At 50.4% G+C, this 25,506-nt stretch overlaps 1 protein-coding gene across 4 annotated transcripts in view; it reads left to right on the forward strand.

Annotated features, from left to right (window-relative positions):
• HECTD4 (HECT domain E3 ubiquitin protein ligase 4) overlaps nucleotides 1-25,506 on the forward strand; it is a 2,216,728-nt gene that overhangs the window by 1,240,515 nt on the left and 950,707 nt on the right. The gene's annotated exons all lie outside the window — the stretch shown is intronic.

The following is a 25,506-nucleotide window of genomic DNA, read 5'->3' on the forward strand; positions in this document are numbered from 1 at the left end:
TGGACTCCAGGGCTATGGCCAAGTCCTTGGACCTTGGCCAACGCCAGCGAACTTCCACCTTTCGCCCCTTTGGTGGCCAAGGAAGGGGCGCCCCCACACGTCCAGCTAGCCACAGGCCGCAGAACCAAACTCAACGTGGTCGCGGACGTGGTAAGCGCTGTGGCGGTGCCAGGGGACACCGGCAAGGTCAGTCCACACCCGACCCCGCAGCATCTGCCTCAAAATCCTCGTAGTCCGAGTTTTCATGCCCATTCGACGCCAGTGGGGGTCAGGGTTCGCCATCACCTCCTCCACTGGCGCTCCATCACATCGGACAGGTGGGTGCTGCAAATCGTCCGAAGGGGCTACTCCATCCCCTTCAAGGCGACCCCTCCAGCCATGCCACCACAGTACCACCGCATGTCGGGGGATCACCTGTCCGACCACGTCCGGATCGCGGAGGGCCCGGCAAAACAGTTGCAGTGGTGGCTCAAGAACCGCGATTGGGTCAGCGGCAGATCTCTCTCCCTACCCCAACTGGAGCACGTAGTGGTGACGGATGCGTCCCTCCTGGGATGGGGGGGCCACATGGGAGAGAGGGAGATCAGAGGCCTCTGGTCTCCGGCTTGCACTGAAGGCATTCCTTCCCTCTGTCCGGGGAAGTGTGGTGTAGGTGTTCACGGACAACACCACCGCCATGTGGTACTGCAACAAACAGGGCGGGGTGGGGTCGTGGGCCCTTTGTCAGGAGGCACTGCACCTCTGGCAATAGCTGGAACACCAGGGCGTCATCCTGGTGGTTCAACACCTGGCAGGTTCCCTGAACGACAGGGCAGACAAACTCAGCCACCGGTGCATGATGGATCACCAATGGCGTGGCGCAAGGCCTCTTTCAGCAGTGGGGAGAGCCTTGGTTCGATCTATTCGCCACCGAAGAGAACGCGCAATGTCATCAGTTCTGCGAGTTGGAATTTCCAAGGCGGCGCTTGCTCGGAGACGCTTTTCGTCCCGAGTGGAGCTGTGGTCTGTTGTACGCCTTTCCGCCTATACCACTTCTGTCTAGAGTGCTGAAGAAGATCAGGCGTGACCGGGCCCAAGTCATTCTTTTGGCTCTGGACTGGGCACGAAGATACAAGTATCCCGAGCTACTCAGCATGTCAGTCGATCCTCCGATTCCTCTGCCTCTTCAGGAGGACCTTCTGTCGCAACAGCAGGGGACGGTCCTCCACCCGAACCTGTCCAGCCTCCACCTCCATGCGTGGAGATTGAGCGGTGGCAGTTGAGGCCATTTGACTTGCCTACTGAAGTCTGTGATGTGATTCTGGCAGCCAGGCGTCCCTCCACAAAATCGGTATACGCCTGCAGGTGGAACAAATTTGTGGCATGGTGCACAGCAAAGGCTGTAGATCCACTCACCGCCCCCCTTTAAGAGGTTCTTCTCTTCCTTCTGTCTCTTGCCCAGCAGGGCTCTGCTCTGGGCACTATTAAGGGCTACCTCTCTGCCATTTCTGCCTTCTTGAGGCTTCCTGATTAGCCTTCTCTTTTCATGTCCCCTGTTGTAAATAGATTCCTGAAAGGCATCACGCACATGTTTCCTCCTGTTCCTTTCGTGATGCCTCAGTGGGACTTGAAACTGGTTCTCGCCTATTTGATATGCGCTCCTTTTGAGCCACTTCACAATTGCCCTCTTCGTCTTCTGACTCTCAAGACTGCATTCCTGGTTGCTATCACCTCTGCCAGGAGGGTAAGTGAGCTCCAGGCTCTATCTTCTAAGCCTCCTCTCCTTTCTGTCCATCCGGACAAAGTTGTCTTGAAAACTCGTCCTTCTTTCCTGCCCAAAGTGGTTACAGCCTTTCATATCGGGCAGTCCATCACCTTGCCCACCTTCTTTCCGCCTCCGCATCCCTCGAAGGAGGAAGAGAGGCTCCACCGTCTGGACCACAAATGTGCGCTCTCCTTTTATCTAGACCGCACACCACGACTAGCTCTTTGTTGGTTACGTGGGTGCGAAGAAGGGACGGGCGGTGCACAAGCAGACCATCTCTTGGTGGGTCATGTTGTGCATCAAGGTCTGTTACTCCTTGGCAAAGATGGAGCCTCCTGTTGGGCTGAGGCCCATTCCACTCGGGCCATGGCGGCTACTACTGCCCTGGGTCGGTGAGTTCCCTTGCAGGACATCTGTCAGGCAGCTACGTGGGTGTTGCTGCACACGTTTGCTAGACACTACTGCCTGGACAGCCAAGTCCGGGGAGATGGCTTTTTCGGCCATTCTGTTCTCCAGGACTTTCTGGTGTGATCTTGGTTCGCAGACCCACCTCCGGGGTTGGTATTGCTGGGGTATCTATTCTAAGGTAAGGAATCTAACACTAACCTGTTTCTTTCAGATGCACAAGTTACTTACCTTTGGTAACAATATATCTGTAAGAAACAGTAGTTAGTGTTAGATTCCTTACCGCCCCACCCATCCTCCCCATTCTGCGAACCGATATCTAGGGTTAAGGACATCCCTTTCAGGGCCCTAGTTTCATGGCACCAGTGTCGGTCTCTGGCATGGCTCTGTGTTCCTGGTGCAGAAAGCTATGTACAAGAACTGACGTCCGCGCGCGAGGGCGGAGTCTAAGTACTCAGACGTCATCCCGGTCACGCCGACGACGGACACGGAGCCGCAGACGACGCCTACCGACGCGCAGGGGTAATGCTACGCAAAACTTTCCGGATCCAGTCTGACGCCTGGGGATATTCTATGGTAAGGAATCTAACACTAACTACTGTTTCTTACAGATATATAGTTACCGAAGGTAGGTAACTTGTGCTTCAGGGACAGACAGGGGAATTATTATTAGGAGGATTAGGTACTTAGGCCAAGCTTGAGTCAGGGGGCCTCAGTGGACCGAGATGTTGCACTTAGACACCTGCCTGCGCCTGGGGACCCAGTTTGTCTTCATAGACACCCTTTCACCTACATGTAGCTTGGTGACTCAGGTTGCGACTGCTTCATGGGATGTAGATTCTGTTCCTAAGACTCCAGTGAATAAGGATTATAGGAGTCGTGATGCTTCTGGTAAGCACATCCTTGCTTCAGCAAGCTCAGCATTGAGATCCATAACTACATCTTGTGTGCTGGGGCGATATTCCCATGCTTTATACCATCTCTTCCATATAACATCCGCTCGGAGGTTGTAATTTGATTAAAGATGGTCAGCAGGCTGCTAGGCTTTCTATGAGGTGTGGTATGAACACTACAGATTCTGTAGGTTGCGGTCTGGCATCGGCAGTGGAATTAAAGCGTGAGGCTTGGCTGGCAACTTCGGGTTTCTCTGAGGCTCTCCGGTCGACTTTGGTTGACATGCCATTTGATGGTGTCCATCTTTTTGGGCGTCAAGCTGATGCAGCGTTAAGACGCTTCCGTGAAAGACAGAGGTCTTCAAAATCATAGCTTTTTGTTGTTTGTTACTGGAATAACTTGTATTTATACTTGTGATGCAGCGTTATTTCTTTATAAGCGAGTACTCTTTGTTATGGCATTTTATATGTCCGATGTTGGTTTGACCACTTGGTCTCCTGCGAGAGCAGGTGTTTTATTCTCAGTACCATTTTTTCCCTTACTTAGGCTGGTATTGGTTTGGTTGACCAAGGGAGGTTTCCCTGTGTCCCTTGACCTCTGAGGACGAGCTTTGTGCTCAAGAGATTGTCAAGGGGTGTGTCTTCTTGTATGGAAAATTTTCTGACACAAGTTTCTTTGAAGCAGTTCAGTATGCTAAAATGTGCATGGCTTCATCCTTTTGTTGTCTCTCTAAGAGATATGTTGGTATGCCGGTGGTATGTCTAGTATATAGGGACGTTCTGGTATTTACTCATTAGAGTAATCAGTGTAGTACTCTTCACTACCCGTGTGGTGTGCATATTTATTATAGCGCTGATGGATTCAGGGCCTATGTTTTGTATTCTTTTGAACACATGTTCTTGTGGTTCATCTTTCATAAAAGTCTTATTGGACTATGTATTTTATGGTGCAGGTTGTTTCTCCTTCTGAGCAGATTGCATATCTACATTTTGATTGTATGTGCTTCACTTTTTGGAAAATGTATGGTGTGCTCTTTGAAACACACAATTTAGTTGCCATCTGCTCTAAGGAGGGGATAGGTGATTCATATGTTCATTCTTAAGAACTGTGAGTGAACTCTGTATCTTATGCTGTGTGATACGTAGTGTCATAAACAGTCTGATGGAGACTTCTAGATGCTGATTCCTTACCTGTTTTTGGTCATACAATTTATGGTTGGTGTTTTTATGCTTCATATGAAGCTCTTTTTGTTGTTCTCTTACAATGCTATTTGCATCTGTCTGGAAAATGTATATAACCTGTCTTTTTGGGTATGTATTTAATTTTCTCTGTGTTTACAAGTCCTTGGGAAATCATGGCTGTTACTTCTTGAGACAGTCTTGTGATCAAGTTGTATTTTGTATCTCAAGTGTTGTTGCATGCGCTTGTGGCTTACAAGGATTCATTTTATATTATTTACTTTTAATATTTCGTTTTTGCCTTTTTTAATAGTTTTTATACAGCACTAGTAGGTGCGTTCCCTATTTTCTTCTTCCGCTTCCCTTGATATTTTGAGCATGCCCGCAGCTCAGTCAGGTTCAGACTTTCAGACCATGACACTGAAGGACATGCAGGCGCAGGCTTTGTAGTTACCTTCGGTCCTGCAGTAATTGTGGGCCAGTAATGCTCTATGTGTCGTCAGACCACTCGAAGTCTGTTGTGAGTCAATTTTATGTATATATTATGCACATGTCCAAATGATACACCTTTGTGGCAAAGATTTTTACAACTGGCATAATTGGCGAATTTAAATATTAAATTCAAACCTATTCGTGTCATTTTAGTCTCTTTATAGTGCATTATATACTCTTTGAGAGGTCATTATGTTCAAACAAAATTCTCTATACCGTAGAGGTATTATTGTTCATCTTTCTTTTGATGTTCATTCATCTTGGTATAATGGATTCTGTAGTAGGGGATCTCTTTGTATAGTCATAATCTAGTGGATAGTCCCGCTCATGTGCGGGGACCTCGGAGCAATCAAAAATATTCTCTTAAGCTGTCTTCTTTGCAGTATTGCATAGACACTTAAGAGAGAATTAAAGACAGATAATGCAGCCTATACATGCAAGGCTACACTGTCCAGTACTTCAACTAGAAATGCAAAGGATATTCCACCAATATCACACTTAAACCTGTGTGCCAGGTTTCACCATGGAAAAACACTTCCCCCTTCCCCAAATCCTTGGAATGATAGAGAGGAAGGACAGGACAGACAAGCCCCCATAGGCTGCCATTATGTGGCATAAAAAGGGATACCGGGACTTTAAGGAAACTTTCCAGAACTCTCCTGGTATCCCAGAATGCACAGCAACTCCCTCCACTTTCAGTTCTTTTTTCCGGCTCCTGCTAGCAGGATCCTGGAGCGTTGAGCTCTCCCTTTTTTGGGGTTTTTTCTTCAAATTGTGCACTTTTAAAGTGTTAGTGTGTGTTCACTCGACGTGTTTTGCCTCTTCTCATCTTTGCTGGAGTTTCTCTGGTGTTTTGGGCTGCTCTTTTATCAAATATGCCTGCCTTATTTGATAAATGTCTTGAGTGCTCCAGGAAAAAGGCAAAATCGGATCCTCACAGGGTTTTTTATTTATTTTTTTATTTATCAATTTTCATTAATCATACAATATATTCAGAGCATATTCATATCAAATATACAGATTGCAAAACTGAATAACAGTCAGGAAACCTCAACAAAAACACAGTTAAGGGGTACTTTGATTCCTGCCTAAACAGTGCATTACATCCATCGATAAACTCACAAGTCAACCACCATGTGTAATATCGCCCAGTTTGAACCAGTCACAATGAAAGCGCAATATTTTAGCATTATCAGCACCCTCCCCTTTCATCATCTACATTTACAATTCATCCTCCGAGTGCTCGTCACTGAAGGCTAGCAAGTATTCTCTTAATGGGGCCCAAATGTCCCTGGGCTTGGATGAGGGGGGAAGTTCTTCTGCATACGTCTCCAATTGGTCCCTACAGTATACCATGTCCTTCAACCAACCTTCAGCTTTAGGGCGCCTTCTGCTGTCCCATGTAAACAGTACTCTTCTCTTCGCCAGTAGTAGGGCCACATGTATGAATTTCCCCATCACACCTTTGAGCTGAGGAGCATGCTCCAATAGGAATAACGCCGGGGCATTTTGCAACGCAAAAGCTGTCATTTTCGCAAGCATGGATAATACCTTGTCCCAATAAGTGTGTACAGGTCCGCATTCCCACGCCAAATGCATAAAGCCAGCCGGTTTGGTGCCACATCGCCTGCACCCTCCTGAGTCCCGTAGACCTATTCGTCATAACCTGGAAGTAGTGTGGTATGTTTGATGTATAAATTTAAGATATATTATTCGCAGGTTACTGTTAGGGGTCAACCTCCCTGTTATGGAGCATATTTGCGTCCACTCTCCCTCTGTTATGGGGGTGTCTAACACATCGTTCCACCGTGTCAGACTGGCATCTACACTATGTGGCTCATCGTTTTGAACGGCTTTGTACAGTCTGGTAACCAGCTTTCTCTTTATGGGGGCCGTTATGGTCAGTTGACGTGGTAATGTCAATCATGTTGATCTCTGCTCTCGGCGTGTGTCTTCGGGAGTGTGTTATGATGCCTCTCAGTGGTGTAGGGTGAGCGTCCCCCTCCTCCACCACAACATGCGGCGTAAAGGCATGTGGTTTGTACCAGTAGTATGCGTACTGAGCTTTGCAACATAGGTAGTAGACATAAATGTCTGGTGCTTTGAACCCTCCTCTCTCGTAAAGTAGCGACAGAGTAGTCGCAATAGCTGTGTTTGGACGGTTTTGAAGAAGTGCGCCGTTAGCGGGACTGGGACATTGCAGAAGAGGTAAAAAATGTTGGCAGTATCACCATCTTGATGACGGAAATTCTGTCCGCCAGTGATAGTGGTAAGCCCAGCCATCTGTCTACTTGTGTGACTAGGGTTGCATAAGCCGCGCCGTAGTTTTCGGTGACAACCACTGCGAGATCTCTGTGTATCCACACTCCTAAATACTTTACAGGATCAGCAGACCAAACCAGTGGGTACTCGACTATCGGAGGCGTTGTGATAGCAGTTAGCGGGATGATTACAGACTTGCTCCAGTTTATTTGGAGACCAGATTGCAAACTGAACTTAACATATTCTCGAAGGAGAGGAGATAAATATTGGGTCGGTTCACGGACATACAGGACCATATCGTCCGCGTAGAGTGTAATTTCCACCGGCCTGTTGTTAAAATTAAGCGCCGCTGCCCTGTGTATCTGCCAGATTTTGCACGCCAGAGGTTCCAGCACAATGGCAAATAAGATTGGGGATAGGGGGCATCCCTGCCGTGTACCTCTCTCTATGCCAAACGGCTCAGATGTGTCCCCTCCTACCCAAACCCTGGCAGATGGTTCAGTATACAATATCTGTACCCAGTGTTTAAACATTGGTGGGAATCCCATTCTGGATAGTATGTGCAACATGTATCGCCACTCTATGGAATCAAATGCCTTTGCGGCTTCTAATAGCACAGCAACGGCAGGTGATTCTGGATTTAAAATGTGTAGCATGGCAAATATGGTGCGTAAATTAGGAGATGTAGATCGGTCTGGAATAAACCCAGCTTGGTCTGGTAGGACCAGTAGAGGCATTAGAGGCTGCAGCTTCGTGGCTAATATCTTCACTAGTATTTTGGCATCTAGATTAATGAGTGACAATGAACGATATGATTCGCAGCTTTCGGAAGGTTTGTCTTTTTTCAATAGAGTGATGATCATTGCCTGTCGTAAAGAAGAGGGAAGCCGGCCTGTCTCATAAGCTTCTGCATACATTGCAAGAATGTGGGGAGCAAGAAGGGCAGCGTGCACCTTGTAGAATTCTGCGGTCAAACTGTCAGGTCCTGGCGCTTTTCCATTCGGAAGTGATTTTATAGCGTCTATCACGTCCTCTACGTCTAGTGGTAGGCTAAGATATTTCCTGTGTACATCAGACAGCCATGCCCATGCAATGCCCTCCAGGTACGTATTAAGATCCTGTTTGTCAGTCCCGCCGCTAGAAGTGTAAAGCAGACTATAAAATTGACGAAACTGCTCAACTATTGCCGCAGGGGAGTAGTGTGCCTGCCCAGTGCTGTCTACAATCCGGTCCACTGGGAGTTGAGCAGCCCTGCATTGTAACCTACCCGCTAGTGATCTGCTCGGGCGCCCACCTTCTCCATATCGTCTGTCAACCTGCCGTTTCGATAGATATTTCACCTCCGTCTCTGCCAGATCATTAAACTAATCAATGTGCTCATGTATGCTTGCTAACATACCTTTAGAGGGTACACTATCATATTGGACTTCAAGCTCGCTAAGTTTCTTTTCCAATGCACGCAGTCTACCGCGTATGTCTTTTAGAATTCCAGCAGTCGTGCTAATACAGGTTCCTCTTATCGTGACCTTAAAGGCTTCCCATAGAATCTCTTGGCTGTCCACCGTCCTCACGTTTGTCTCGAAATACTGCACGATGGCAGTCCTAATTGTGTCAGCGAATATCGGATCTAACAGTGCCTCTGCTCTGAATCTCCACGTCAATGGTTTGTGCGGATTTTGAGGAATGCTCACGGTGAGAAGCACTGGATTGTGATCTGATAGCGTTCTGGGCAAATTACGTACATCTGTCACCCATTCATTTGCTCCCTCACTCAATAGCCAGTAGTCTAGCCTGGACCACCAATTTGTCGCTGGTGTGATATGCGTGCCTGCTAGTGTCTCTATACGTCTGTGTCGCCAAGCATCTGCTAGCCTAAACTCTAGCATTCCGTCCTTTACACAGGCAGCAACTCTAACCATCCTAGCCCCCTGAGAGTTCGATTTATCTAGCTTAGGATCTAGGTGCGTGTTTAGATCTCCCCCCACCCCCCCAAAGGAGTGCTGTATCAGGCCATGTGGGTAATGTCTGGAACATGTTCAAGTATGCTGTCGCATCATCAACTACTGGACCATAAAAACTTATGATTGTCACCATAACCTGTCCCAATTTACCAAGTACCATCGCTCATCGGCCTTCCTCATCTGTGCTTGAGTCTAATGCCTTAAATATCACCCCCTTCTTTATTAAGATTAGGACTCCCCTCGCGTATGAGAAATATGATGATGCGAGTCTGAATTTCGCCCACTTCTTAGCCACTTTATCCTCCGTCACTTTAGTCAGGTGGGTTTCCTGTAATAGTGCTATTGTGACATTGTGTCGGTCCAACTGCGCTAGTACCTTTCTTATTTTCCATGGCGTATTTAGTCCCCGTACATTCCACGTAATAGCATTATACGTGGCCCCTGTCATGGTGGATACAAGTGTGTGGTATTGTGTGCATTTCTCTTGTCCGCATGTAATCGCACCCATCTGCTATATGATTGTGTTGTATAGTGTTTAGAATCAAGTACCACCGGTCTGTAACAAAACCAAACATCCCTCCCCCCCACCTCCCACTTCAGCACACCCCAATCGCTAAAGACATTTCCCCCATTCAACTCCCTGTGTAACAATAACTCAAGTAACCAGAATTCCCATCAGGGATTACCCATCGGGGGTCGTGGCGGCTGCATCCGCTCCCAGGTGTCTAAGGGAAGGGGAGCCATCGAATCTGTGTAATTTCCACTAATCTCACTTAACCTGGCAGACCCATACTCTCATGTTACATATCTCGCCCCGCCGCTCCTCACATCTTCATGTCTGCATTTTCGGCATGTTACCCCTCCTCCCAGCTGCGACACAGGTAGTACAACTCTTATCCCACCAGAAGTCAGTCCCATGACCTCTTACTACTCAGTCATCAACGTCAGATGTGGGTGAAGCCGCAGATTGCTGTTGTTGGCGTCGCAGCTGTCGTGCATGCTCCATAGCCTGCTTAGGATTCGTGAACATTTTACCATTTTCCATTGTCCCAACGCGCAGACGTGCAGGATACAACATGGCGTAGGGTATCTGTTCCTTTAGAAGTAGTTTCTTAACGTTTTGGAATTCTTTGCGGGCTGCTTGGACGTTGGCCGTAAAGTCCGGGTAGAATGATAATGTGTTTCCCTGGTACGTAATCGAACCCTTTTGCCTAGTGATGCGCAGCACCGTGTCCCTATCCCGGAAGTTGAGCAGTCTGGCTATTATGGGCCTCGGAGGTGTCCCTGGAGGAGGTCGCGCTGCCAGAGATCTGTGCGCTCGCTCAACAGCGAATAATGGGGATAATTCGTCCTTGCCACATATTTCCTGTAGTAGTGCCTCGATGTAATCTTCCAATCTCCCTACGTTTGTTGATTCCTGCAGCCCCAGTATGCAAATATTATTGCGGCGGGACCGCGCTTGAATGTCATCATTCTTGGCCTGTATGACTGCTAGTAGCTTGTTGATGTCACTCGTCTTATCAGCAACTTGTTGCAGCCCATCTTCCGCATCTGTGATACGCTGTTCTGCCTCATTCAATCGGACTGTATGCTTGTCTAGTTTCGACGAAAACTGATCCATCCTGCCATTCAAAGCTTCTATCTTCCCATCTATAGCCTGTAGACTGGCCTGTATAGCAGCTAGGGATTTTTCGAGGGCTGTGTTGGGCGTCGCAGTCGTTTCCAGTTCAGAGTCAGACGTCGGAGCTTGCCCTGGTTTTCCCCTTTCCGCAGCTCAAACGTCAGGCGGGGTTGATTATTTTCCGGCTTCCCCATGTTGAATGTTCGGCCAATTTGTCGCCAGATACACGTGTCTGCACGATGTCTCTCTGTTCGGAGGATGCCTGTTGCCTGCCCAACTCTGGTCGCTCGCTTGTCGCGCAGAGCCCTCACGAGTTTTGAGTGCACTAGTAGTGCTGCAGGTCTTATCTTTGGCTAGGCCACGCGATCGGCAACGCATCCTCCACGTGACCAGCAGAAAAATTGCGCCGTTGTCAGTAAGCCAGCAGTGTAATGGGCTGCATGTGGATCATCTACCACATATCGTCTGTCCTTACACTCCTCGTGGACTCATGTGTAGCTCCGTCCTTTAGATGTTCCCGTTGCGTTTCACACACTCGCTCAGTCTATAGTGCCTTCCGCCTCCCACAGGTGCAGTCTCTAGACAATGGCGCGCAGCGATGGGGAAGGATCGCTCCAGTGATATCAAGCAGCTAGTGTTCCACCGTTGCCCCCCCTGGTTCGTATAGTTTTGTATGCCGCCGTGCCATGGGGGGTGGAGGGGTGAGAGTATTTCTGGTGCAGTGAGTAGGCTGTTCTCGCTCTTTGCAGGCAGTAAGGGACATTTAGTCTGGGCTCGGTATTCAGTAGGACCGGGCTGTCTGCTCCCTCTCTCTCCGTGTGCTGGGTGCTAAATACTCGCTGGGCCGTAGTCCCCAAATGCCAAGCGCCGTTCCCGCCGCGTCTGCAACTTCCGTGCTGGGTCAGTATCTCGGCACCTATATCTAGTCTCGTCTCGAGGGGGGGGAGGGGGTGGACCGGCTCACCGTGCAATCAGCGGCAGTCTGCGGAGTAGCCAGTAGCAGTTGTCCCTGCTCAGCAATCGCTGCGGGCGGGTCGGCTATGGCCCGCGAGTCTTTCAGTGGCTCCTCCCTCATTTGCGGCCTGTGGTGATCTCCTCCGCCGGGGGCTTGCGCAGTGCTCTGTCCAGAGCTCACCCCAGTCTCTTCCGACCGCTGCCCGGGTGTCACAATATCAGTTCCCGCCTGCTTCGCTACCTTTCTCGTTGGCAGGGTAAGTCCCAGAGAGGTCGCGAGTGGCGTCGCTAGTTGCCTTCTAGCCATCGCTGTAGTCTCTTAGCGCAGATCAGTCTCCTGGGTCATTTGGGCGCCGCCATTTTCTGGAAGTCTTGGACGGCCCCGCAATGTCCCGGTTCTCACTGCAGCCCCTCTGTGCGATTATCAGCCTGTAGTCTCCGGCGGCTCTAGCGTGTCTTCAGCTCATGACCGAGGGCAGGTCTGCCGAATGGCGAAATTAGGGCAAGGATATTGCAGGATAAATTACGATGGCTGGCGGAGCTGCACTACAGTGCGGCCATTTTCGCCGAGCTCTCATCCTCACAGGGTTTGCATCCTGTGCCTGCCTTCTTCTCATGTTCCTGAGGAGTGTGATATCTGTCTGCAGTTCCCTAAAAGGACCCTGAAGGACAGGGAGAAGACCAGGCTCCAAGAGTAGGCAGCAAGGACAAGGTGGGTCTGTGCATGAAGGGGCTCCTTCCTCTGCCCGTGCGCCGGCCTCTGGGGGGCTCCCTAGTAAGGAAAAGGCCAGAAAACGCCACCGGTCTCCGTTGACGTCGATGTCGATAGCCTCGACGTCGACGTCGAAAGGCATGACCACAGTCTGTTCCCCGTCTCCCCAGGGCTCTGGGTCGAAGCGCCGTCGACGTTCGACGTCGAGGGGACTGACGTCGAGACCTCCAACGAGGAAACGTCGAGGACTGATTCGTCGTCGAGCCATCATCGACGTCGAGAGAGGTCAAGACGCCGGCGCTCGCCGTTGAGGCGTCACTGCCGGTCACCGTCAACATTGACACGTAAGTCAGCGACGTCGAGACGGAGGTCGTCGATGCCGAAAAGATCGCCGTCGTCGAGGAGACGATCGACGCACCTACGGTCGACGTCGAAGCGACGGCCATCGACGCCAAGCAGACGCTCGTCTACGTCAAGGGGACGCTAAGCATCGAGGAGGAAGCCTAGATGTTCTAGGACCAGGACGGAGTCCTCGGCTTCAGCGAGCACATGGTCGCGGCGGCGCCGTCGCTCGTCTACGAGGGGTAGGGCCTCAAGATCGCCCCCGCTGGTCAGAAGAAGAAGCAAAGGAGAGTGGGACAGTCTCCGGGCTCGGACTACTCTCATGTTTACTCACCCTCTAAACCGAGGTCGCCTACACCTCCTCCTTTGCCCGTGGATCTTACTCCGCGGACCCCGACTCCTTCTCCACTGCCTCAACCTCCTACTCCTCCACCTCCGGTTCCTCCTCCCCGTCCTCCTCCACCCTCTCCGCCAAGGTCGGCCTTGTTGCCTCATTTGCCGACACCGCCTACGGGGCCTCCGCAACCTAGGCTCCCGGTTCGGCCTCCACAGCGCCCTCCTTTCCGGCCCGCGGAACGCCCGAGGCCGCGGAGGTCGAGGCCTCGCTCAAGACGGAGAGATAGGTCCAGGAGTCGCCGTCTCTTGTCAAAGAGGTCCAGACGGCGCCGTAGGAGGGACAGGTCAAGATCCCGCCACACGGATTCGTCCAGTGCCAGGGACTACTGGCCGACCCTGACGGACTCCCCTTGGACAAGGGTGTCCCCGATCGACGACATTGTCTCCTTCCAGGATGTTTTACTGCGAGGAGCAGCTAAGCTGGGCATCACACTCACGGTGCCCGCGCCCCTGACTTCCGTCATCTTCGAGAACCTGCATAAGAAACACTTGTCTCGCCCCTTGTTGCCGTTGGTGCCTGGGCTGGTGGAACCGGCCATGGAGCTCTTCTTCACCCCTGCGGTTACGGAATCAGCTCCTTCCAGGCTGCATAAGAAGTATCGGGCTCCTGACTCTGATCCGGCGTTCCTTTGCTTAGACCCTGCGCCGGACTCAGTGATTGTGACAGCGGCAAGGAAGCAACACGCCACCACTCCGTCATCGACAGTGCCTCCTGACAAGGAGAGCCGCTGGATGGATTCGGCGGACAGGAAGGTCTGTGGGACGGCCGCCACGTCTATGAAGGCCGCTAGTGCCTCAGCCTTGTTGGGATGTTATGATCGGTCCCTATGGGAGTCCCTCGCACGGTTCGTGGAACTTCTTCCCCGGGAGAACAGGGAGGATTTCCAAGAGATCATGAATGAAGGACTCATGGTCCAACCAAGTGATCGGCTCTGCTGTGGATTCCTCCCTCCTGGCAGCACACGGATACTGTCATGGGGTCAACCTGAGGCTCCACGCCTGGCTGCGTCTGACGTCCTTGAAGCCTGAGGTGCAGCAGAGGGTTGCCAATCTACCCTTCTCGGACGAGACCCTTTTTGGGAAACATGCGGACGAGGAGATGGCCCGCATGAAGGCGGAGGCTGAGACCCTGACGGCTGTCGGGTTGGAAAAGCCGAAGGAACAGAAGAAGACCTTCCGCTCATTCCAGAGACGGTACGGGGCGCAAGGTAGAGGGCAAGGTCGACAGGCTGGGCAGCAACAACAGCAGCATCAGCAACAGTTCCAACGACGCCCGTTCCAAAAGCGCCAGAGGGGCCGCGGTGGTCAGCAGTCTTCATCCGCGACCAAAGGCCCGGCTGGGTCTAGGCCCTGAGGTGCTTCTTCCCCCTCATCCGTTACCCGCTCCGGTGGGGGGAAGCATCCAACATTACCTGGCAGAGTGGAGAAACATTACTCAAGACAAGTGGGTGCTGAATATTGTTTGCAATGGATACAGTCTTCGGTTCACCAGTCCGCCTCCAGCAATTCCACCGGTTGCCTCGCAGTTCCAGCTACGCAAGCTCCAGGCGGCGGCCGACACCCTGTTAAGAAAAAGGGCGATAGAAGACGTCCCTCTGTCTCAAAGGGGAAAGGGCCTTTACTCTCGCTTCTTCCTGGTGAGGAAGAAAGACAAGAACGAGTACATGCCCATTCTGGATTTGCGACAAGCAACCAAGTGGATTTGCAGGGAAAAGTTTTGCATGCTGTCTTTGCGCCAGATTTACCCTCAGCTGCATAGGGGAGACTGGCTTTGCGCGATAGATCTGCAAGATGCGTACTTCCATGTGCCCATTGCACGGAAACACCGGAAGTTCCTGCACCTCCTCGTCGGCACCAATCACTATCAGTACACCGTACTACCGTTTGGACTGAAGTCTGCACCCAAGACGTTTTCGAAGTGCATGGCTGTGGTGGCAGCGCACCTGCGAAAGAACAAGGTGTTTGTCTACCCGTACCTGGACGACTGGTGATCAAGGCCTCCACCTTCCAGGAAGCACAACTGCACATCAACAGTACGGCTGTCCTGCTGAATCAGCTGGGGTTGCACATAAATATGTCCAAGTCTGTTCCGATCCCGGTCCAGTGCCTGCAGTACTTGGGAGCCTCCATCAATACGCTGTCAGCAAGCGTGTCTCCTTCGGAAGAGAGGCGCTCATCACTCCTTCGGAAGGCTCAGGCTCTCATAGATGCTCCATCTACAACAGCGAGACGGTGTCTTCTCTACTGGGGTCGATGGCCTCTTGTATCTTCCTCACCCCACATGTGTGCCTGCACATGAGGCCGTTGCAGGAATGCTTGGAGGATCAATGAGACCAGAGGAAAGGGTGCTGGGACGACAGGATCCAGTTGTCTCGTCATGCCCAACAGTCCCTGAGATGGTGGTGCTCGGCAGGGAATCTACTCAGGGGGGTTCCTTTCCACAAGGATATCCCGACTCAGACTATCGTGACGGATGCGTCTCTCCAGGGCTGGGGAGCGCATTCAGACCATCTACAAATCCAGGGAACGTGGTCTCCAGCAGAGTCCACGTATCACATCAATTTCCTGGAACTCAGAGTGGTTCACTTGGAATTGAAGGCCTTTCATCCGTCCTTCCAGACCAACTCCTTGCTTGTACAGACGGACAATACGACCACAATGTATTACCTCAACAAGCTGGGGGGCTCAAGATCGCGCACACTGTCACAGGAAGCGCAGGCGATCTGGCACTGGCTGCTAGCCAGAGGACTGACGATAACGGCGACTCATCTGCCAGGTGTGCAGAATGTTCAGGCGGACGCCCTCAGCAAACTGCTTCAGGAAAACCACGAGTGGGTCATAAACGACGAGGTGCTCGGCGACGTCTTCGCCATGTGGGGCACTCCAGACGTGGATCTGTTCGCCACCTCCGAAAACAGCAAATGCCGCGACTTCGCTTCGAGGTATTATCAGCCGGGGACTCTAGGGGAACACGTTATGGATCAGCTGGTCGAACAGCTTTCTGTACGCTTTTCCACCCATTCCCCGGATTCCGGCGGTGCTCATCAAGCTCGCCCAATCCTGGGCGCGGATGATCCTCATTACTCCGCAATGGCCCAGGCAGTGGTGGTTCACGGACCTGCCTCATCGGCGGCTGCCGTGTCGGCCGGACCTTCTCACGAAGTTTGGGGGGCAGATGGTGCACCCCAACCTCTCGTCGTTGAGTTTGGCGGCATGGCTCCTGAGATAGTGCAATATGGCCACTTGAATCTTCCTGAGGATTGCATGGACATATTGAAGGAGGCTAAGAGGCCATCTACTAGGACCTCTTATGCTTACAAATGGAAGAGATTCTGCATCTGGTGCATGTCTAAGAACTATGATCCAACTACCTGCAAGGAAGATGTCATCCTTCCATACCTTCTGCATTTAGCTCAGTCTGGACTTAATTTCCATTCCAATTAAGGTTCATACGGCTGCGTTGACTGCGTACAGGAAATGCCCTTTGTAGACATCCTTCTTCCAGATTCCTGTGATTAAGGATTTTTTGGAAGGGTTGAAGAAGGTGTTCCCTCCTGTTCGGCTTCCTTCGCCTGCATGGGGACTGAATGTGGTGCTGTCCAGGCTGATGAAGAAACCTTTCGAGCCTATTCACAAGGCTTCACTGCAGCACCTGTCTTGGAAGGCGGCGTTCCTCGTGGCCATTACATCGGCCCGCAGGGTGAGTGAGATTCAGGGATTGTGTTGCCAGGAACCTTATACCGTATTTCATGCTGCTAAGGTTGTTATGCGTACTCGCCCTAAGTTCCTTCCCAGGGACATTTCTGATTTTCATGTTAATCAGGCTATAACTTTACCGACGTTTTTCCAGAATCCTTCCACTCCAGCGGAAAGGTCTCTTCATTCCCTGGATGTCAGAAGGGTGTTGAAATTCTATCTGGATAAAACCAAAGACATTCGCAGGTCCGACCAATTGTTTGTCAACCATGGGTCGGTTAGGACTGGTCTGGCTACTTTGAAACAGTCCATCTCTAGGTGGATTGTGTCTTGTATCCAGCTCTGTTATCAGAAAGCGAATAAGACCTTAGGGGGTAAGCCTAAGGCTCATTCTACCAGGGGCAAAGCGGCTACATCAGCTTTGCTTCGTAATGTTCCCATTGCAGAGATCTGCAAGGCTGCCACTTGGAAGTCGGTCCATACCTTTGCTAAGCATTACTGTCTGGACTCTGATGCATGGGCAGATGCTCAGGTTGGGCAGGCTTCATTGAGAAATCTGTTTGCACAGTAGTGGCGTTGCCTTATTTTTCTCCACCGCCAGGTTGTTTTTGGATGGGCTTGTCATTCTATTCACTAGATTATGACTATATACAGAGATCCCCTACTACAGAAGGAGTAGTTTCTTACCTGTAACTCCAGTCTGTAGTAGGAGTATCTCTGTTAGAGTCATAAGCTCCCGCCCTCCTCCCCGGTGGAGAAAAGGAGAAAATGATGAATGCTACAGGTCTAGCTGTATACACCTCCAAAAAGAACTGAACGTGGAGGGAGTTGCTGTGCATTCTGGGATACCAGGAAAGTTCTGGAAAGTGTCCTTAAAGGCACGGTATCCCTTTTTAAGCCACATAATGGCAGCCTATCGGGGCTTGTCTGTCCTGTCCTTCCTCTCTATCATTCCAAGGATTTGGGGAAGGGGAGGAAGTGTTTTTCCATGGCATGGTGAAACCTGGCAGACAGGTTTAAATGTGATATTGGTGGAATATCCTTTGCATTTCTAGTTGAAGTACTGGACAGTGTAGCCTTGCATGTATTATCTGTCTTTAATTCTCTCTTAAGTGTCTATGCACTACTGCAAAGAAGATAGCGTAAGAGATTATTTTTGATTGCTCCGGGGTCCCCGCACATGAGCGGGACTATACACTAGATTATGACTATAACAGAGATACCCCTACTACAGAACTGGAGTTACAGGTAAGAAACGACTCCATACCTTCTGAGAGTCCTTATTTTGGATTTTATCTTTCCTTCTCTGATATTTCTTTATTGTGGTGAAGATCGCGGATTACATGATTTTTGTCATGCACTCATCCCGTTTGGTCAATAGGTTTTCTTTCCCCTTGGGGCTAGAGGATATTGTCTGTTAACTGACAGATGGTTCTTTAGGGATTTTTCCCACGTTTCCTTCAAGGGACGTTTCTCTTGGGCCTATAGGGCTGTTTTATTTATAGGTTCTGTCACAGTGATAATGGATTCCATTAAGAGGCAAGCTCTTGTTCTGCTATTCCTACGTGTATTTAGTCAGTTGTTAGTTATAACCAGCTGGTTCTCTTTGGGGAACTTTTGTAGGATTAGTTTGAAGACCCTCCTTTAGGTGGTTATAGCTAGGGTATTTAATTTAAAAGTTAAGGAATCTGCTGCTAGATGTCTCTATCAGACGTAAAAGTTACTTACCTTCGGTAACGTTCTATCTGGTAGAGACACAGTCTAGCCGCAGATTCATTAACTCCTTGCCCATCCTCCCACTCTGCGAATGACCTATCAGGTAACCCTTTTTCAATACTGGGTTTATATCCCGGTGATCACTACCTCAACTTATGTTGGGACTCAACTGACTACTTGGCCTGGCCACGTTGGTTTTATTTATTATTTATTGGGTATGGCCATACCATCCATTTACAAATGGATGTGGTCAGTAGAGTGGGGGGTGTTTCTCTTTCACAATGGATTGCACAACAGTGGGCAGTATTGATTTATTGTTCTTCTTTGAAAGTCTTTGTTTGGTATCATCATACTTTGCATTGGCACTATCAACATGCTCAATCCATGTGAACTCTTTATTCAATGCACTGTACCCTATCACTTGCTTTTCTTCGCTTGTATTTGCCAATGTGCACTAGCAACGCAATGCCTTCTCTTGTTCTAGATGTATCTAGTACATACTTATTGTGTGTTTCTCTATATCGTAATATACTATGTATATATTTATATTTGTCTTGTAAAGCGCTCTGATACTCGCAAGAGTCTGGTTCGCGCTATAGAAAACCTTCAAAATAAAATAAAAAATAAATAAATATGTCTTGTAATTATGTGATTCAACAAACAGCTTAGTGTTGTTTTATAGGCTTAGTTTGCTGTTACTATGCCATGCCATTGATGAATGGTATATAGAATGTAAGGTTTCCCTCCTTTACATGATGGTTATTTCAACAGGATGCAGGATTTCACGTAGCCGTGTGCTTTGTTGATTCTTTGGGGGTTTTCTTTTAAATCCATATCTGGTATTAACATACCGTTTACTGCTTCTTCTTTATTAATGTTTCAAAGATTTTTTATCTTTTTTGGCACACTGTTTCCGCAACCAGTTTCTATATTGGCTCTGTGCTCCGGAGGGTACTTATGTCTCCACTGACGTCAGGACCTGAGTCGATGTCATTGCGGAGCCTTACAATGCCATATCCGCGACCCTATGGAGGAAAGTTGCAGCTTAGGACGGCTTCCCAAAACTGTTAAGGGAAAGCCGTCATTATACAAAGGAATGAGGTCCGTGTGAAAACTGGGGCATGCACTGTTACACCCAAAATTAGCACCACTTGCAGCCTAAAACATGGTTGCATCCTCACTCCACTCCTATTCAACATATACACTGCTGAATTGGTGTCAAACTCCAAAAGGCGATCTCCTTAGAAGCAGATGACCTTGCCCCAAATCCCACCAACCAAAACCCGCAACAGGTGAGTTCAACTGTCACTGCCTGGGAGAAAGGGGAAGTGGAAGGCAAAACAAGAGAGACGTCCTCAGGACTCAGGTTCTTCTTCTGTATTCTTGTTTTAACCTGAAAGAGTACATTTTCTTTTTTTTGTTTAAATCATTTTCATTAAAAAAAATTATTTTGCACATCATTAGGAAAGCATACAATTCGATCAGTGCTCATATGGGGTATGAAAGTAGAGAAAAGAGTTTGCCAGCAGCATGATGTACTGTAACCAACAGTATCAGGAAATACAGGGATGGAATGCATGATGAGCTCACCAAACCGGGAGGCAATATCCCAACAAGGGCAGAGCAGTGCTGACAAAGTCCACAGCACCGGGTAGCATGTGAATAGTGCAGGTATGGTGCAGTTCAAACTCAACCAGGGATACAGGCTACAACAAAATGAGGACATCATAAGTGAAGGAAGGGTAAGGGAGAGTCGCTTCAAGACCTGCTGCCACATCCAGTGTAGTTGGTGGGACCAAGAGCCAGTGACAGTGGGGCACTAAGACAGAGGGGCTAAATCAGTGCACGTGTCGGTTTCAGTCTGCAGTCACATCAGTGGGGGACATACCCTGAATAGTAACCCTCCGGCAGTCGGCTCCGCGCCGCTCAAGGTCCCGGTCGAGAAGGAAGTCGAGGGACCGGTCGCGGAGCCGAAGTCATTACCATTCGTCAGGATCCAAGTCCTCGCACTCGGGTTAGTCGAGGCATGGCAAAAAAAGTCGAAGAAACACCATCGTTCTTCGACTTCCCCTCGCCGGTCGTGAGTGGGTTCAAGGGGCACGGCCTTCTGGCGGAGCCCATGCAGTCGCATCCACACCCTCCGGTCCCTGGGCTCAATGCGACTCCAGAGCAGATTCGAGACTTCTTCGTGGCCATGAGGACTCTCTTTCCGCCGTCAGGCCCTGCCGGTGCGCCTTTGGGCCCTGCGGGTCTGGCTGGGGGTCCTAGTTCTGTGTTGCCGGCGGCTTCGGACTCGTCGACTTCGCTCCCGGCACCGCAGGACCCCGTGGGATCCGGGCCTGGAACCCGGTTGATGCCGGTTGACCTCACAACGCCTCTGCCGGCGCCAAACCCCTCTGAGCCACCAATGGCGCCGTCCTCTGGCGACGCCAGCCCTGGTTTCAACCCCGGCCTGGGCTTGGCGTCAGACCGGCGCCAATCGGCACCATCTCCGACTGGTGAGTTGTTCACCTACGCCCCGGCTCTGTCATTTCTGCCTGTTTATCAGGAAATGGATGAAAGGGAAGACTGGGAGGGGTCAGAGGACCCTCTGGCACAGCAGTGCCAGTTAAGTCAGGACTGGGCAGATGAGCTAGGGGAGGCCAGTGGTCTAGACACTTCGCCTGACACTGGTTTTCTCTCTCCTCCTTCCGTGGCTACAGAGGAGGGTGTTGCTTATGCTGTGGTGCTGCGCAAGGCGACCAAGGCCTTGGGCCTTGAGCTCCCTGCAGCGGCCGTGAGGACTAACCTCCTCACCAAGGTGTTTCAACCGCCAGTAAGCTCTTCGGAGCCCCTGCTGCAGTTTAATGAGGCCCTCACTGATGTTCTGATGGGCACTTGGTCCAAGCCCACCTCAGTCCCTCCTGTGGATCGGAACGTGGCCCGGCGTCACCGCCCAGCTCTGGGCAACCCCTGCTTTTAGGCCACCCACCCCACCCCTGAGAGTCTGGTTATCCAGGCCTCGACATCACAAACCGCCTTCCCGACCGCATCCCCAGACTGGGACTCCAAAAGGCTGGAATAGTTTGGCAAGAAACTGTTTTCCTCCATTAGTTTAGGGTTTGCGGTCCATTAATACTGCATGCCTTTTGGACCGTTACACCCACTCTCTGTGGGATACGGTGGCGGATGTGCTGCCCCAGTGTCCGGAGTAGGCCAGGACACGGCTCGCCCAGGCTCTTGCTGAGGGGCGGGATGCAGCACGGTACTCCATCCGATGTGGACTTGACACCACGACTCGCTGGGCAGAACTATTGCAACGACGGTGGTGATTCGTTGTCACGCCTGGCTGAAGTCCACAAACTTTTCAGGTCATGTCCAGAGCACTCTCATGGACATGCCGTTTGATGGCCGTCGCCTATTTGCGATAAAGCAGAGCGCTTTATGGACTCCAGAGCTACGGCCAAGTCCTTGGCCTTTCAGCCCAGCGCCAGCAAACTTCTGCTTTTCGTTCCCTTTCAAGGCCTTCGAAATAGGAAGAGAGGCTCCACCGTCTGGACCCAAAACGTGCACAATCTTTTTACCTGAACCGCACACAACAGTGGACAACCAACTTTTTGGTGGCTTCGTGGGCGCTAAGAAGGGACGGGCGGTGCACAAACCCACCATCGGTTGGTGGGTCGTTTTGTGCATTAAGATCTGTTATTCATTGGCTAAAAAGAATCCTCCTGAGGGGCTGCGCACCCATTCCACTCGGGCCATGGCTGCTACTACTGCCTTGGGACGGGGAGTCCCTTTGCAGGACATTTGTCAGGCAGCTACGTGGGCCTCGCTGCACACGTTTGCCAAGCATTACTGCCTGGACAGCCAAGTCCGGAGAGACGGCTTCTTTGGCCGTTCAGTTCTCCAGGACTTTCTGGTGTTATTTTGGTTTGCAGACCCACCACAGGGGTTGGTATTGCTGGGGTATCTATTCTAAGGTAAGGAATCGAACACTAACGTGTTTCTTTCAGATGCACAAGTTACTTACCTTCGGTAACGATATATCTGTAAGAAACATTAGTTAGTGTTAGATTCCTTACCGCCCCACCCATCCTCCCCGTTCTGCAAACTGATATCTAGGGTTAAGGACTTTCCCTGTCAGGGCCCTAGTTTCATGGCACCAGTGTCGGTTTTCTTGCATGGCTCTGCGTCCTGGCGTGGAAAGCTATGTACAGAACGGACGTCAGCGTGCAAGGGCAGCGTCTAAGTACTCCAGCGACCTCATCCCGGGGATCGCGATGACGGACGCGGAGCCGCAGACGACGCCTTCCGACGTGCAGAGGTACTGCTGATGAAAACTTTCCAGATCCAGTCTGACGCCTCGGGATATTCTAAGGTAAGGAATCTTATATCCAGCCCCGAGTCAGAGCACCCCGGCTGTCAGAGTTTGACCAGCCATTCCCCCTGTGAGTCCTCCTGCAAGAGTCGGAGGCAGGTCGTGGGCCTAATTATCTCCTCCCCTTCCTCTTGATTCGCCCCCAGTGCTAGAAGATATGTAGTGAGTGGGCCCCAGATGTCCGTCGGGCGTGACTTTATGGGCAGCGGTTCAGCATAGTGGTGCTTGTAGTCTTGCCATGTAGACATAGAATGAATCCAGTCCTTGAACTTGGGAGCACGGACTCTCCCCCACCTACAGGCCACCTGTCTCTTCACCAGTAGGAGCCCCATTGCTAGGAACTTTTTATGTATTGTCTTGATCCCCTTGGGCAGGCCCAAGAGGGCAACAAGCGGACACGGAACTTCCTGAATGCTTATCATGGTTGATAGCCCCTGAAATGTCTGGGTCCAGTAAAGTGCCACCTGGGGGCAATCCCATGCCAGGTGTATAAAATCTGTCCCTTCCTGACCACACCGCGTGCACTTATCACTATCCCGGAGTCGAAACCTATACAGTTTTGCTGGAGTGTGATACAAGCGGTGCAGAAACTTGTAATGTATAAGACGTAGCCTATTGTTGCTGGTCACAGCCTCTGTCTGTGCACAGCTAAGTTCCCATTGGTCATCTGTCAGTGTTACAATCAGATCCTTATCCCAGTCTTGCCTGACACGGACATGATATGAGAATGGTGAGTTCTGCATATGCTGATAAAGAAGGGATACAACGTGTCGAGGGCTGTCTGCTTGGAGCAAGGCGTGCAAAGGAGCGAGCGTATCAGGCTCCTCCGGAAAAGCCGGGGTAGCAGCCTTTCACACTTTGCCGGAGACGGGTATACATAAATTTGTTCATTATCGTCGGCTCATAGGTGTCAAAGAATTGCTCCTTGGATCAGAATTGCCCGCCTACATAGAGATCCCCCCAGGTTCAAATCTTAAGCTTCTCTAGCATTCTGTGACATATCCCTTCAGAGGTGACTTGCAGTAAGGGGTTTCGTAAGAGGGGCATTTTAGGGGAATACAGCATGGGGTCTTCCAGCCTACGGGCTATCTGCTGCTACGCCATTATAGTGCAATCAACGGTGGACGGGTCACGTTCGCGCTTTTTCACTGCTGTGAAAATATAGCACACCGAGGGTGTCGGGCCATGTACCCATCCTCCACCGCCAGATGAGGCATAAAAGGTGGCGGGTGAAACCAATACTCCGCAAAGTGGGCCTGTTCACAATAATAATAAAGTTCAAAATTAGGGACATCGTACCCCCCTTTGTGATATGGCAACATCAGTGTATACAAGTTAAGTCTCGCCTGTTTCCTGCCCCATATGAGCCGCGTAAGTTGAGATTTGAGCGTACTAAAGAAGAAGTGCCGGGTGGTAGGGTATGTTAATGAATAAATACAAACGTTTTGGCAATAAAACCATTTTTTTTTTTCAAAACCATCTTTATTGGCATTTCAAACATGGATTGCGGAAACATTCACAGTACTCCAGACACTGGAGAGACCGTAAGCAAATTATCGCGAAGCACAGTTGCAGCAATCAACATATGTGGCAATAAAACCATTTTGATTAAGGAGATCCTCCCTGCCATAGAGAGTGGAAGTCGTATCCACTTGGTGATGGTGTCGGTTAGTTTGTCCAAGGTTGTGCCATAATTCATTCTCATGAAAGCGTCCCTATCTCTGGTCACCCATATGCCCAGGTATTTTATCTCATCGTTTCCCACACCAGGGGGTAGTCCAATTGGTGTGCCGGGGTATTGTCTGTGAGGGGAAAGACCGCAGACTTGGACCAACTTATTTGTACCCCAGAGATGACGCCGAATTTGGTTATCTCCTGCAATATTGAATTAAGGTTATCTCGGGGGTTTTTAACATAAAGCTTCATGTCGTCTGCATATAGGGAGATGAGGAGCTGTCTAGCCGGGCATATCAGTGCTTTGTCGTTATGGTGCCGACGGAGTTTGGAGGCCAGGGGTTCGATGGCTAGGGCGAACAGGATAGGATATAATGGGCCGCCTTGCCGGGTGCCCCGAGATATGGCAAAGGGGAGGGACCTGGCCCCATTCAGGAGCACTGAGGCCACCGGACAGCTGTATTATAGTTGAACTCACTGGAGGAAGGCGGCGGGCATCCCCATATATCCCAGCGTGCCCAGCAGGTAATCCCATTCTAGGGAATCAAACGCTTTGGTAGCGTCAAGGAATACAGCAACCGCCGAGCACTTAGGGTCAATGTCATGTAGTACAGCAGCCAAGGTCCTGAGATTATGCGACGTGGCTCGGTTCGGAATGAATCCAGCTTGGTCAGGTAGTGCCAGAAGTTGCATCAGCAGATTTAACCTGGTTGCTAGAACCTTAGCCAATATATTGGTGTCGCAGTTTAAAAGAGAAAGGGGTCGGTTTGAGTCACAGCAATGTGGGGACTTCCCTGGTTTCAATAACGAGGTTATAAGGGCCTTCTGCATCGTCCTGGGCAAGCATTCCTCTTCCAGCGCTGCATAATAGACCTCTTTTAGGATTGGGGCTAGAGTGGAAACGTAGGTTTTATAAATCTCCATGGGAAGCCCGTCGGAACCTGGGGCCCGCCCAGATTTCATCGTCATGATAGCTTCCGTAATTTCGTCTAACTCTAAATCTAGGGCTAAGAATTTCCGCTGGGTATCCCCCAACCAGGCTAGCGCGGTGTCTTCAAAATAATCAGGTAAGTTAAGGGGAGTTCCCCTTTGGGAGGAGTAC

This window comes from Lissotriton helveticus, chromosome 11, assembly GCF_964261635.1.
Source record: "Lissotriton helveticus chromosome 11, aLisHel1.1, whole genome shotgun sequence".
NCBI lineage: Eukaryota > Metazoa > Chordata > Amphibia > Caudata > Salamandridae > Lissotriton > Lissotriton helveticus.